The following is a 13,496-nucleotide window of genomic DNA, read 5'->3' on the forward strand; positions in this document are numbered from 1 at the left end:
CAATATAAAATGCATGATAGGTTTGAAAGACTAATTACTGAAAGATGTTTCACCATGAACTCTGAGCAGTAGCTACAAACAGATAATTTCAAATTGGCAGTCAAAAATAAGTAATAAACAATGTAGTAATATTCTGTTTGTTATATGGAGGCAAACAACCATAAGTTGCAATATTATGTAGTGATCCTTTTATTTATTTTAGGAGGGCACACAACCTAAGGATACAACCTTATGTAGTAATCCTTCTTTATTGTATAGTATGGAAGACCTGGCTGGGAAGACCAGTAGATGCTGAATCAATGAATGGGTCATCAACTGATTAAGACTCATCCCATGTCAGGAGATATTGTGGGCTTCCCTGATGAATAAATTACCATTACCTTCATCACAGAGAGGTAACAGTGAAAGTGAAATGAAGAAAGTTATCACTGATGGAAGGGAAGCGCATGTTGGTGACATTATGATTATCTTGCTATAAGAAATATAAACTAATTATGAAAATGTCAGCATGAAGAAATGTGGAAAGGAGCAGAAAGACTTTATTAAGGCAACATTTTGCATATGATCATTATCAAGTCAAGACTTAATAAAGTTCTTCTTGAGGGACCTCTCATGGAAGATTCCTTAATGTTGGTACGAAAGTTTTATCCAAGGAATTGACTTCTCTACCCATTCCTTAGATCAAATCTGACTGTCTTCCCTTTCCCAGATGCTGTAAATCTCATGGGCTTAGTACTTCCCCTAGTAAACACAGTATGATAACCTTGTGTTGATTATTATTATTATAATCAAAAAGAAGCGCTAAGCCACAAGGACTATACAGCGCTGCAGGGCAGGAAGGAAGCGAGGGCATCAGGTGGCAAAAGGGAGATGAATGAGTAATAGGTTACGGATAACAGCGGGGCAGTGGATGGTGAAAGGGTAAAGGGCAGCAAGAGACTGAACTAGAAAGGGCTGAGGGGAGTGCGAAAAGTATCATCAGAGTTTGTGGAGTAAATCAGTCGTTGTCAAGAAGTCAATGAGAGAGTCAGGATTAAAGGAGGGTCCATCAGCAAGAAGGGAAGGTAAAGAGAGAGTAGTAGAACGAAGACGACGTTGGAGGTAAATTCTGCGTGCTCGTTGATAGAGAGGGCAGTCTAACAGAATGTGGCTAATCGATACTGGAACTTGACACTGCTCACAGAGAGGAGCAGGGTGCCTTTCCATGAGATACCCATGAGTAAGACGAGTGTGGCCAATGCGAAGGCGGGAGAGAGTGGTCTCCCAACCTCGGCACTGATGACAAGAAGACGGCCAGTAACCTATGCTCGGTTTAATAGAATGAAGTTTGTTACCGAGCAGAGTTGACCAACGTTGTTGCCAACGGGTGCGAAGGTGGGTAGCTATTGTAGCAAAATAGTCAAGAAATGGGACACCTCGATAGGAAATTGGTAGGTCATGTACTGCTGACCGCGCAGCAGTGTCTGCCTGTTCATTGCCCTGTATGTCGACATGACCAGGGACCCAACAAAAAACAATATCTTTATGTTTGGTAGAGATACGGCGTAGCCAAAGTTGGATACGGAGAACTAGGGGATGAGATGTATCAAAGTTTCGTATAGCCTGTAGAGCACTAAGGGAGTCTGAGACTACTACAAATGATGACATAGGCATAGATGCGATACGAATAAGTGCTGCAAGAATGGCATACAGTTCAGCAGTAAAAATGCTAGCTGAAGATAGTAAATGTCCCCGCACGACGCTGTCCGGAAACACTGCTGCGAATCCGACGCCGTCTGAAGACTTAGAGCCATCTGTGTACACAGCAGTGGCATGAGAATGGGAATGGAAGTGATCAAGAAAAAGAGAGCGGGAAGCCACCGTAGGCAGTTGAGCTTTCGAGCAAGGGAGTGAGAAAGAACAGACCCGAACAGCTGGAACTTCCCAGGGGGGTAGGGAAAAGTGAGATGCTACATGAACATATAAAGGTGGTAACTGAAGGGAAGACAAGAGTGAATGTAGGCGAAGAGAAAAGGGACGGAGCAAACAGGGGCGGCGAACGAATAAAGAATGTCTACTAATATCGGTGACGATTCTATAAATGGAAGGATTGTGTAGATCGTGAGAGCGTACATAGTAGCGAAGGCAATGGGCATCACGGCGATCAGACAAGGATGGAACATTCGCTTCTGCATAGAGGCTCTCAACAGGGGAAGAGCGAAAAGCACCAAGGCACAAACGTAAACCTTGGTGATGGATAGAGTTAAGGTTAGAGAGAGTAGCAGGAGAGGCCGCGGAATAAATCTGGTCACCATAATCGAGTTTCGATAAAACGAGGGCTGAATGTAGGCGAAGCAGAGTTCGACGATCAGCTCCCCAGGAAAGATGAGCAAGGGTTTTAAGAAGGTTTAGCCGGCTGTGACAAATTGCCTTCAGAGAGGTTATGTGAGGTTTCCAGGATAACCGACGGTCAAAGAGAAGGCCTAGAAACCTGACTGTATCACGTTCGGGGATACGGGAGCCATAGAGGTACAAAGGATGATCGGAGATAACAGAGCGTCTAGTGAAAGTAATTTGGTGAGTTTTGGTACTTGAAAATTTAAACCCATGCGTGGTGGCCCAAGTGGAAACACGGTCGACCGCATGCTGGAGAGAAACTGCAATAAGATGACAGTCAGCGCCTGCACAAGCAATAGCGAAGTCATCAACATAGAGTGATGACCAAACATTGGGTGGAAGAACAGAGGCCAAATCATTTATAGCAAGGAGAAAAAGTGTTGTGCTTAGAACACATCCCTGAGGGACACCTTCAGCTTGGACGAAGTCCGGGGAAAGAACATTATTGACTCGAACACGGAAATGTCTGTCAGTTAAAAAGTTCTTAAGGAAGGATGGTAGATTGCCTCGGAGGCCTAAGGAATGGGCCTGGGCCAAAATATTATACCTCCAAGTTGTGTCATATGCCTTCTCAAGGTCAAAAAATATGGCAATAACTGAGTGATTATTCGCAAAGGCATTACGAACATACGTATCCAAGCGAAGTAAGGGGTCTATGGTAGAACGACCCTTACGAAAGCCATATTGACTAGCGGAGAGACTGTTGTGTGTCTCTAAATACCACATTAAACGTCGATTTACGAGACGTTCCATCACTTTGCAAACTGCACTAGTAAGAGCGATGGGGCGATAGTGGGAGGCATCATGTCCAGTAGTACCCGGTTTGCGGAAAGGAAGAACAATGGCAGATTTCCACAGCTGGGGAAGAACTCCTTGTGCCCAAATAAGATTGAAGAGGTGTAAGAGGACTACAAGGGCTGACCGATGTAAATGTTGTAACATACGAATATGAATGTCGTCAGGCCCAGCTGCCGATGATCGGCAAGCTGAGAGCGTTGCCTCCAGTTCTTGAAGTGTAAAAGGCACATTATACTGTTCTTCTCTGAGAGAAGAAAAGTCCAAGGGCACTAACTCTCTGGCAGACTTTGAGGAAAGAAACGAGGGGCATAGATGGAGCCCTCGGGAAATACGGACCAGATGTGTGCCAAGTTCAATGGCAACGTCGAGAGGGTTTGCTACATCAACACCAGCGACCCGTAGAACAGGAGCTGGGTCAGGAGAGTATTTACCACTCAATTTCCTCACTTTTTTCCAGACTGCACTCATAGAAGAAGCAGAGGTGATGGTGGAAACATAGTCTCGCCAACAAGTGCGTTTAGCTTCACGGATGACACGGCGAGCGATCGCACGCTTCTGCTTAAAATCAAGAAGTCTCTCAGCGGTTCTATTGTACCGGTACCTGCCCCATGCAGCACGCTTCAAACGTACTGCACGAGCACAAGCGGGAGACCACCAAGGCACGCACTTCTGAGAATGCCTGCCTGAGGTTTGGGGTATAGAATGAGAAGCTGCGGTATAAACTGACGTCGAGAAGATGTGTAGGAGCTCATCAATGGAGGATGAAGAAGGAACCTCACTAAAAGCAGTGAGGTGTGAGTAAAGATCCCAATTTGCCCGATCAAACTGCCAGCGAGGGCTACGGAAAGGTGGTGAATAGGAAGGAGAAGTAAGAATGATCGGAAAATGATCGCTGTCATGTAAGTCTGGTAGAACAGACCAGGTGAAGTCTAGTGCAGTGGAGGAAGAGCAGACTGATAGATCGATGCAAGAGAGAGTATGAGTACGAGGATCAAAATGGGTGGGAGTACCCGTATTTAAAACATGGAGGGGGTGAGAGGCAAGAAAAGCCTCCAACTGAATGCCACGTGAGTCACAATGAGACCCCCCCCAGAGGAAATGGTGGGCATTAAAATCACCAAGTAACAGAAGTGGTGGTGGTAAGGATGAAACAAGAAAGGCAAAGTCTGGGATAGAAAATGCTCGAGAAGGAGAGAGATATAAAGAACATATTGTAAACCACTTATTCAAGTGGATACGGGCTGCAGTGTAATGCAGCGATGTATGGACAAATAGTTGACAGTACGGAATATCATTGCGTAGAAGAAGGGCACTTTCATTAAAGGTCCCATCTGAGAAAGGATCCGAAGAATACAATAAATTATAGCCTGAGATAGGTTGGAAAACAGCCGAGTTTAATTTTGGTTCTTGTAAGCAAGCAGCAACAGGGGAAAACCTGGAAAGCAACATCTGAAGCTCACCCCGATTACCCCTGAGGCCGCGGATATTCCACTGTAAATAGGCCATGATTGGCGATGAAGAAAATATCAGGAATCTGTAGGTAAAGGCACCTACGGACTAGAGGGGTTAGAAAAGTCAACGTGTGGTGGCATTGGAAGATGTTCAAGTAGCGAAGGAACGGAGCGTTGCGAAGAATGGGATTGTGAAGATGGAGGAGAGGGAAGAGAAGGAACAGGAAGTGAATCAGTGTCCATTGAAGGTTTAGTCTCTGCAATATATTCTGAAATGGCTTCAAGTGTTTCTGAATTCAAAGATGTATGGGAGACCATATTGGAGATAGGAGGAGGAGGGTGAGTAAAGATTGGGACAGTAATGGACTGTACCAAAGTAGAGGGGGAGGGAAAAGTGTAAGGGACTGGAGATGAAGTGTGGGGGGGGACAGAAGAGGCAGAAACCTGGGAGGTGACAGAAGAGGGAGAAACTTGGGAGGGGACGGGGGTGGAAGGCATAGTACGAGGAGGAGGGTGAATCTCCACACTTGTAATAGAGCCAGAGAGAGGGGAAGAACTAGGTACAGAGACTGGAAAGGTAAAGTGTGGAGGCGGAAGAAGGGAAGGAAGGGGCAAAGAAGATTTGAGCAATGTGGATTTTTTGGACTTCTGAGTAGAGGGGCGATTGGTATTAGGTGTCGTACGAGGTCTTGTCGATACTGGGGCTTGTGAGGAAGGACGCGAAGATGTGAGAACAGACTGAGTTGTAGTCGGGACGTCAGAGCCAAGGACAGCAAAAGGATTAGATGCCGTAGTGGCTATGGGAGGGGTAACAACAGAGGAGGCTGCAGAAGATGGGACCCCAGAAGTGGGGGGACGTTTGGAAACACGAGAATAAGAAACACGGGGTAGTCTCCCTTGGAGGCGGAGATGAGTAACTGCCATAGCATAAGGGAGACCTTCTGCCTCTTTGAGGCAATGGATTTCACGTTCATTTAAGTAGACCTGGCAACGGCGGGAGTACGAAGGGTGAGCTTCATTACAATTAAGGCAAGATGGAGGTTGACTGCAAGATGTATTAGAATGGTTGTCGGCACCACAGACTGGGCATTCGGCCATAGATCTGCAATATTTCGCTGGGTGACCAAAACGCCAGCAATTTCTACATTGTTGCGGTGTAGGTATCACCTTTCGAACTTGTAACCGATGTCCCGCGACATATACAGAGGACGGGAGTTCTCGGCTGTCAAAAGTTAAACGAGCCACATTGCAAGGGTAACGTCTCCGCCCCCGGGCAGGAAGGACATAAGTGTCTACTTTGAGGATTGGGAGATCCTGGAGTTCCAGCTGTTCAAAAATGTCATTGCCACATGACTGGAAATTCTGTTGGACTATCGTATGGGGCAGAATGACAGTACCACTACAAGAATTGAGAGAAAGATGTTTTTCAATAGTGATAGGAGTAGTATCGATATTCGAAAGGAGAGAAAGATCATGAGCTTGGGTAGCATTCTGGACAGTGACGATGCGCGTACCGCTCTTGAGAGCGTGAAATGAAATATCTCTGCCAACATGACGCAGGAGCGCTTTGGCAATACTATGGTCAGAAAGGTAGGCAGAAGAAGAAGTTGGTCTTAAAGTAAAGAATTTAGTCCATTGTGTGGTCCGAAACTGAGCGTGGAGAGGGAGTGCTTGACGTGTCGGTCGTTTCCGAGTAGAATGGGAAGGTAACGACGGAGCATCATCAGGAGATTGACGTTGGCGTTTAGGAGTAGGACCGGAGTTGGTCCGGCATGAAATGGGTGGGCGATTCGAAAATTGCCGTACCGTAGAGGGAGAAGCCGGAAGCATAGTCAAAGGAGAGCGGAGTTCAGACAAATCGAAGGAGTCAGTCGAAGCCCCGGTACCTGAAGCGGGTGAGGAAACAGCACCAGCAAGAGGTACAGGGGCATCAGGAGTGTCCGAAGAGTGGTCTAAACACAAGGCAGGGTCAGAATGGGGTGCGGTATCAAGAAGGGGCCCGGGGGTAGTGGTTTCATGGACTAGGGCTGCCATGGTTAGGTTACTCCTTTGCTTTTTGTTTTTAAGAAAAAAAAAGAAAGAAGAAAAGAAAATAAAAACAAAAAAAAGAATAAAAAAAGGGGGGAGCGGGGAGGAATAGTTCCCAGGAGGAATGAAAGGGCCGGAAATCTCCCTCCGCGCCCAAGAGGACTCGACACCGCTAGTAGCGCAGATGCAGCATGGAACCCGTGCCATACCCTACCCTTCATGCCAGTAAACCAGCAATCCGGGATAGCAACCTCACATCTGCCGAGCTACCTCGGTGGACAAAAGAGAGGGCGGCCGGATATCCGCCACAAAGCATACCTCCTTCAGCCACCACCCCCGGAATCCGAAAGGTGGCTTCCAGAGATACACCCGTCGCCCAAAAGACACCCAAAGCTACTCCGGGATACCGGAGAGGGATCGGGACATCCCTAGGCAATCCAGATTCCACGGCAAACTACGCCACCGCCAAGAAACCTCAACGGAATGGGATCGACCCCGGTGTCCTTTCCCCTACCTAGGAACTAGCGCGCCTGTGGGAGAAATCACGAAGGCTAAAAAGAGGAAGGGCAAAAGGGAGGGGTGAGGAGGAGGAGGAATGGAAAAAGGGGAGGATGGGGAGGATGGGATAGGGGAGGGGAGAATGGGGGGTAATTAGGTTCGGTCTGAGGAAGAAGACCGACAGGGCTAATTCCTCAGACCAAGAGCCTCTTCACCACGCCAAGGAGCCCCCCTTGAAGAGGACCTTGTGTTGAAAATGGTATAAAATACCAACAAGTTGATGAGCAAGATGTGTAACAAAGATGCCCAACTGTTGTACAGGTGTCTTAATCATCAATAATAATTTTGTCGAACAAAACGGTGCCTTCATTTAGTGTTACTGTCCTTGAAATGCGTATCTATTTGAATTACCTGCATTTGTCACTCTGCCTTCCAACCAGGAATAACCGAGTATTCCCTATTTGTGATTTCTATTTATAGTTACAGAAGCAGAGGTCAGCTGACAGTGAAATGTAATTATCAACTAAAGAAGCATTACCATAAATAATGTATGAACAATTTAAGTGATTAATGATGATTAAAAAATATGGTCACTAGTTACCCCAAAATGCCTTTAAAAATTACCCCAAAACCTTAACTAAGCCAAAAAAAAAAAAAATGTAGTGGTAACAGTAATATTGATGTATAAAATAAGGTCACTGCAAAAAAAAAAAAATAATAAAAACTTGCAAATATACTACCTTTTCACCATTTTCTAGAAGTTGTAAACAAGTGGCAGTGAGACAAGGCCACACACTCTCAGACATATATAATAACCTGATAATCTTGCTCTCGCCCATGAAACATCCTAGACCTCTTCCCCCTCCTCCTTTTCCTTTCCTCTCCCCCTCCTCTCTCCAGTCACTAAGAGCTTTCTTTCTGCTGTGTAACACTTGGCTCAGCTCTTCCTATGAACATAATATTTCTGAGCCTACTTACCACACGACTTGCTGAGAAAGCTGAGCTACATTTCCTGAACTTACCACATAACTAGCTGAGAAAGTTGAGCTACACTTCTTGGTCCTACTACATAACTAACTGGTTCTACCATGCAACTAGCTGAGAGTCCCAGATTTGAGCTAATATGTGAAGGTTGAAGCCTCAACACATACAGGAAACTGATGGCACAGTGGGTAGGTTGATATCTATGTAACATTTCAGCTTGGTTGGGATGGTTAAGGCACAGGTTCAAGTCTTGCACATCAACTATGAGATATAAAAATTTCTGTTAATATGCCATCAGACTGTGATGTATGAGCACCCTAAAAAGTCTCCCAGGCTGACAGCACAGTGTGTAACAATACATAGGTACTCCCACATGACCACACACCACAAGACTCCCTGGGTTGGAGTTATGACATCAAGGTTGAAACTTTCAATTCAAACTTAGGGCTAAAACACTTACTGTCACCACCATACTTCTATTCCTATTATAAATCTAATTAATCACTTCAGTTACTTAACTTTTATATCAGTATGCAATAAGGTACGTATATTAAAATGTACTGCTCCATAACCTGTGTCGATATAGAGTAAAAATCAGGATTAGTCTGCCCAAAATGCCTAGGTATGCTAGTAGCCTTCTTTGTAATTAATATTTTTTTTTTTATTATTTTTTTATTATCACACTGGCCGATTCCCACCAAGGCAGGGTGGCCCGAAAAAGAAAAACTTTCACCATCATTCACTCCATCACTGTCTTGCCAGAAGGGTGCTTTACACTACAGTTTTTAAACTGCAACATTAACACCCCTCCTTCAGAGTGCAGGCACTGTACTTCCCATCTCCAGGACTCAAGTCCGGCCTGCCGGTTTCCCTGAATCCCTTCATAAATGTTACTTTGCTCACACTCCATGTAAATCACACACTGTAAGCTTTGATAGTGGCTATCTTTGTACATAGCAAATCAAAATTGTAATTACACATTGTAACCTTCACAAAGAAATAAACTTTACTATATAAAACCTCTGTAAAGCTTCAAATTATGTTTGAGGCCTATCTTTGTTTCAATTTGACTTTTTTTTTATTTAAAATTATGATTATATGTACTAAATAATCTTATCTTGAGACAAGTGGTATATATTAAATTTATCATGTCAGTGATCTCATTTCACCTATTCAAGTAGTTTTAAGGTCAATTTTTAGTCTAAGAGAAATTATCTGAATATCTGGGGCTTTTCATTATGTATGAAATAAATTCCATTTAATGTTGTAATTATTATGTACATATTGAAAACTGAATATGTTTGCACGTGAATCTATGACCATAATTAAGGTTCCTTTTCCTTCCTCCCACTGGGTGGCCATTCCTCTCCCTTTTCCATTCCACCCTGTTGACTACCAACCAAACCACCATCTCTCACCCACTGGCACTCCTCCTGGCCATCCCCTTATCAACTTTGTTTCAACTCTACTCTCTCCAACCTTCTAGTTATTTCTCTGCCCATCAAACATCCATTCTCATCTCACTGGCACTCATCCCTTCTCTCTCTACTTCCAACCCACTCACTCACCAGCCCATGCATTCTCCCTTTCCCTCTGGCTTATCCTTCATCCTCAGTCCCACCTGCCTGCCTGCTCAACTTCCTCAGTGAGTTTTGTGGTAGTTCCAGGAAGTATAACTAAACATCTTCAGCCAATCTTGGGGTAGATCCAAGAAGAGCAGCTCAACTTCTTTGGCCAGTCATGTAGTAGGTAGGTTCAGGAATATCATATTCCCAGGAAGCACTGAGCCAGGAAGGGTCATTCAGTAGTACATACCAGATGTAAAGAATGTAAAGGGTAAGCAAGAGGCAAAGGTTGATGTGTTGTAGTGTAGAAAGACATTAGTAGAAACTCTAAATCCAGGATATGTTTTGTGGGTGAAAACGAGAGGATCAGCTTGTTTAATGTCCGAGAGTCCAGACTTTCTTTTTCACAAAACAGTGAAAATCTACTATAGCTATAAGATTTTTTTTCTCAGTGATATATATTGTACAATATATTAATATTACCACTTATTATGCCTTAGTTTATGAACTTTGTTAGGTGCACTGTACAGCATGTAGTAACTTGGGTGAGAGTTGTACTGTGTTCCATTTGTGTAGCCCCAGGCCAGGCTGTGAGGGTCAAAGAACCCTTGAAACTGGTCATGGGCATGAGGGGAATGCATTAGCTTAGCTAATAGTAATAGTGTTCATAGAATTAGCATCAATACATTAGGTAAAAGGACACGTGCAACTAATGCAACATTTTATTGTGACAAGTGCAAAAAGTTGCCACAGTAAAGTGGCATTAGTTGCACTTGTATCCTTTTACCTAACAGCTTACTTAATACTTGGAGTGTGTAAACCATTTAATGATGATTTTAAGCAGAAGAAAAAGTTGAACTGAAAGTGAAAATATTTGGAGAAACATCATAAACATTTTGAAACAATTGATTTTAAAGCAATTAAATACTTATGAAAATATCTAGATGGACTCAAGTGTTAAAATATAAATGCCTGAATACAAATATATTTGATGTAACCTAATAATGAAATATTTAAAAAAAAAAAAAAGTTTGGATAAACACAGCACTGAAATATTTATGACAATGTTAGATGAAACTTAATAAAAGACTGATAAACATTTCTTGAGAATGTAACACCAAAATGTTTAGAAAAATCTCAATTTTGATCTGCTAGGAGATGGGGGAACCTGAAAAGAAAATAATGACCTCCAGATATACAGTAAGTTATAAATAGAATTTTAACTCCGATTCCTATAATTTAATTCCTAGCCCTAAATATTTACTCCTATAATTTAACTCCTATTCCTATAATAAAACTTTTGCTGTAATTTAGCTCCAATACTTTAGCTCCTATCCCTACAAATGAACTCATTTAACGTATCTACAGCCCTAAAATATTCTTTGAATATATCATAAGAATATGAAAATGAAGAGCTGAAGCACTAAGAATAACAGGTGAAGAATGAAAGTAAGAGCATGGGTAGAAATTATAGGTGGCAAATTGGAGAAGTTTGCCATTAGACACCACACAGAAAATCATAAGGCAAGAAGGGAAGAAAAAATGGATAGGTCTATAAATCACTACACTGGGCCCATCAAACACCAACTACTAAACCCACAATAGCATGTCAAAAAAACTTAACCCAAGTTGGAAAGGAAGACACACACACAGAGCACTGGTCAAAGGGAGGTAGAGGACATCACAGTCTGTATGATGCTTGCAAAGTATGCCCATCAGCACTCAAGTCTGGGGTATGAGGATGTGTTTTAATTCTATCAAGGGCAAACTGAGGGAAAATTACAAAGGATTGGTCACATAAAACATCCTGAGACACTGAGTTACATATATGAGAAAATGCAACATTGTCAATGATGTGGGAGGGACGTAGATTTAAGGGGATACCGGAAGGAAGGTTAAAGGCTACAACTTACGTTATCACCCAATAACACAAAGCAATGGTGAAGATGGTGGCAGTAATTGAATACCTCATTCGTGTTGGCAAGAAAATTGTTAGTAGCAGAAACTGAGCAGCAAGTAGAATATGTTTGCCAAAGCTCTAAATATCATCTGAAGAAAAGTTTGTGTAAAGTGAAATTTGCACAGTCATTGCCGCTTATGAGGCGGAAGTATGTCAAGTTATCATGTACACCAAGATTATCATACATCACACAGCACAAACAAGGGACAGGTTAGACTGATACATTCCCACAAAAATCAAACAATCATTGAAAACCAAGCTATGAAATACAAGAGAACACACAAACAGTGCACATGCATGTGCACTCACTAACTCACTCACTCTCTCTTGACCATATTTGCACTGAAGAAAGTACTCCAGAAAATTCATACTATTTTGATGTTTGTTACATATACTACATGTATATACTTTATAGTGACAAATTAATGTGTTTATATTACACACTTGGCACAATATCCTGCATCAATGTACTATTCCTAAATATGTTGTTCTTACCATGTAATGTAAATTGAATGCTTAAGATATGCTTTGTCATAAAAAGTGCTTTACAAGTTAAACTGCTACTTATTTCATTGTTTGCAGGGTACACTCAGGTTTCCATATGAAGTGTCCTAATTCACTCAACAGTGATATAGAGCAAGCATTGCCCAGAAAAATGTTTGTAGTTCATTATTTTAAGTACATACTGCACTTTATTAGAGATCATCACGGGTATCTCTGATCACATACGAGTTTATGTAAACATTTAGTTGAAAACTTTACTATACTGCTAATGAGGTATAATTGATAAGCTATCCCAACATTTACAAAAAAAAAAAATTTGCTGTGTTTAACATTATGTGAAGACTTTCATCTTGTTATAGCAATTATAACTATTATGTTTACTCACCAAGTCATTAGTAATATATTCATTTGCTCTTCCACTGATAAAAATAATGCCCCTTTACTGGGTTACTTGTCAATTATTATATTATTATTATTATACATAATAATATCTTTATTTACTACAGGTACATGTACGTGGTATACAGGCCTAGCTGACATCAATGACATACTATTATATAGAAAGCCCCTTGTTATGCAGAGCATTTTGGGCAAATTAGGTCCTTGTCCCAGGATGCAACCCACACCAGTCAACTAACTCCTAGGTACCTATTTTATTGATGGGTGAACAAAGACAACCAGTGTAAAGAAACATGCCCAATGTTTCTACCCGCACTGGGAATTGAACGCAGACCCTCGCCATGTGAAGCAAGAGTTTTAGCGATCAGGCCACAGGGCACCAACAGTGAGTGCAGATCACAACAGTTTAGTTAACTACATAATTCTTATAAATTCACTCACTCACTCACTCACTCACTCTCTCTCTCTCTCTCTCTCTCTCTCTCTCTCTCTCTCTCTCACACACACACACACACACACACACACAAACACAGGCCAGGAGCTAGGACTCGGCCCCTGCAACCTCAACTAGGTAAGTTCGTTCGCTCGCTCTCTCTCTCTCTCTCTCACACTCTCACACACACTCTCACACACACTCTCACACACACTCTCACACACTCACTCACACACTCACTCACTCTCACACACTCACTCACTCTCACACTCACTCACTCTCACACTCACTCACTCTCACACTCACTCACTCTCACACTCACTCACTCTCACACTCACTCACTCTCACACTCACTCACTCTCACACTCACTCACTCTCACACTCACTCACTCTCACACTCACTCTCACACTCACTCTCACACTCACTCTCACCCACACTCACTCTCACCCACACTCACTCTCACCCACACTCACTCTCACCCACACTCACTCTCACCCAC

General features: G+C 42.8%; 1 protein-coding gene and 1 long non-coding RNA gene across 4 annotated transcripts in view; both read right to left on the reverse strand.

Moving 5' to 3' along the window:
- Pkc53E (Protein C kinase 53E) overlaps positions 1-13,496 on the reverse strand; it is a 668,331-nt gene that overhangs the window by 64,648 nt on the left and 590,187 nt on the right. The gene's annotated exons all lie outside the window — the stretch shown is intronic.
- Positions 230-8,942, reverse strand: LOC138854897 (uncharacterized). Its single transcript, XR_011394055.1, has 2 exons — positions 7,396-8,942; positions 230-763 (listed from the first exon to the last, which is right to left on the reverse strand). It is a non-coding gene; the product is annotated as an uncharacterized lncRNA (long non-coding RNA).

The sequence above is a fragment of the Cherax quadricarinatus genome, chromosome 73, assembly GCF_038502225.1.
Source record: "Cherax quadricarinatus isolate ZL_2023a chromosome 73, ASM3850222v1, whole genome shotgun sequence".
Taxonomy (NCBI): Eukaryota; Metazoa; Arthropoda; class Malacostraca; order Decapoda; family Parastacidae; genus Cherax; species Cherax quadricarinatus.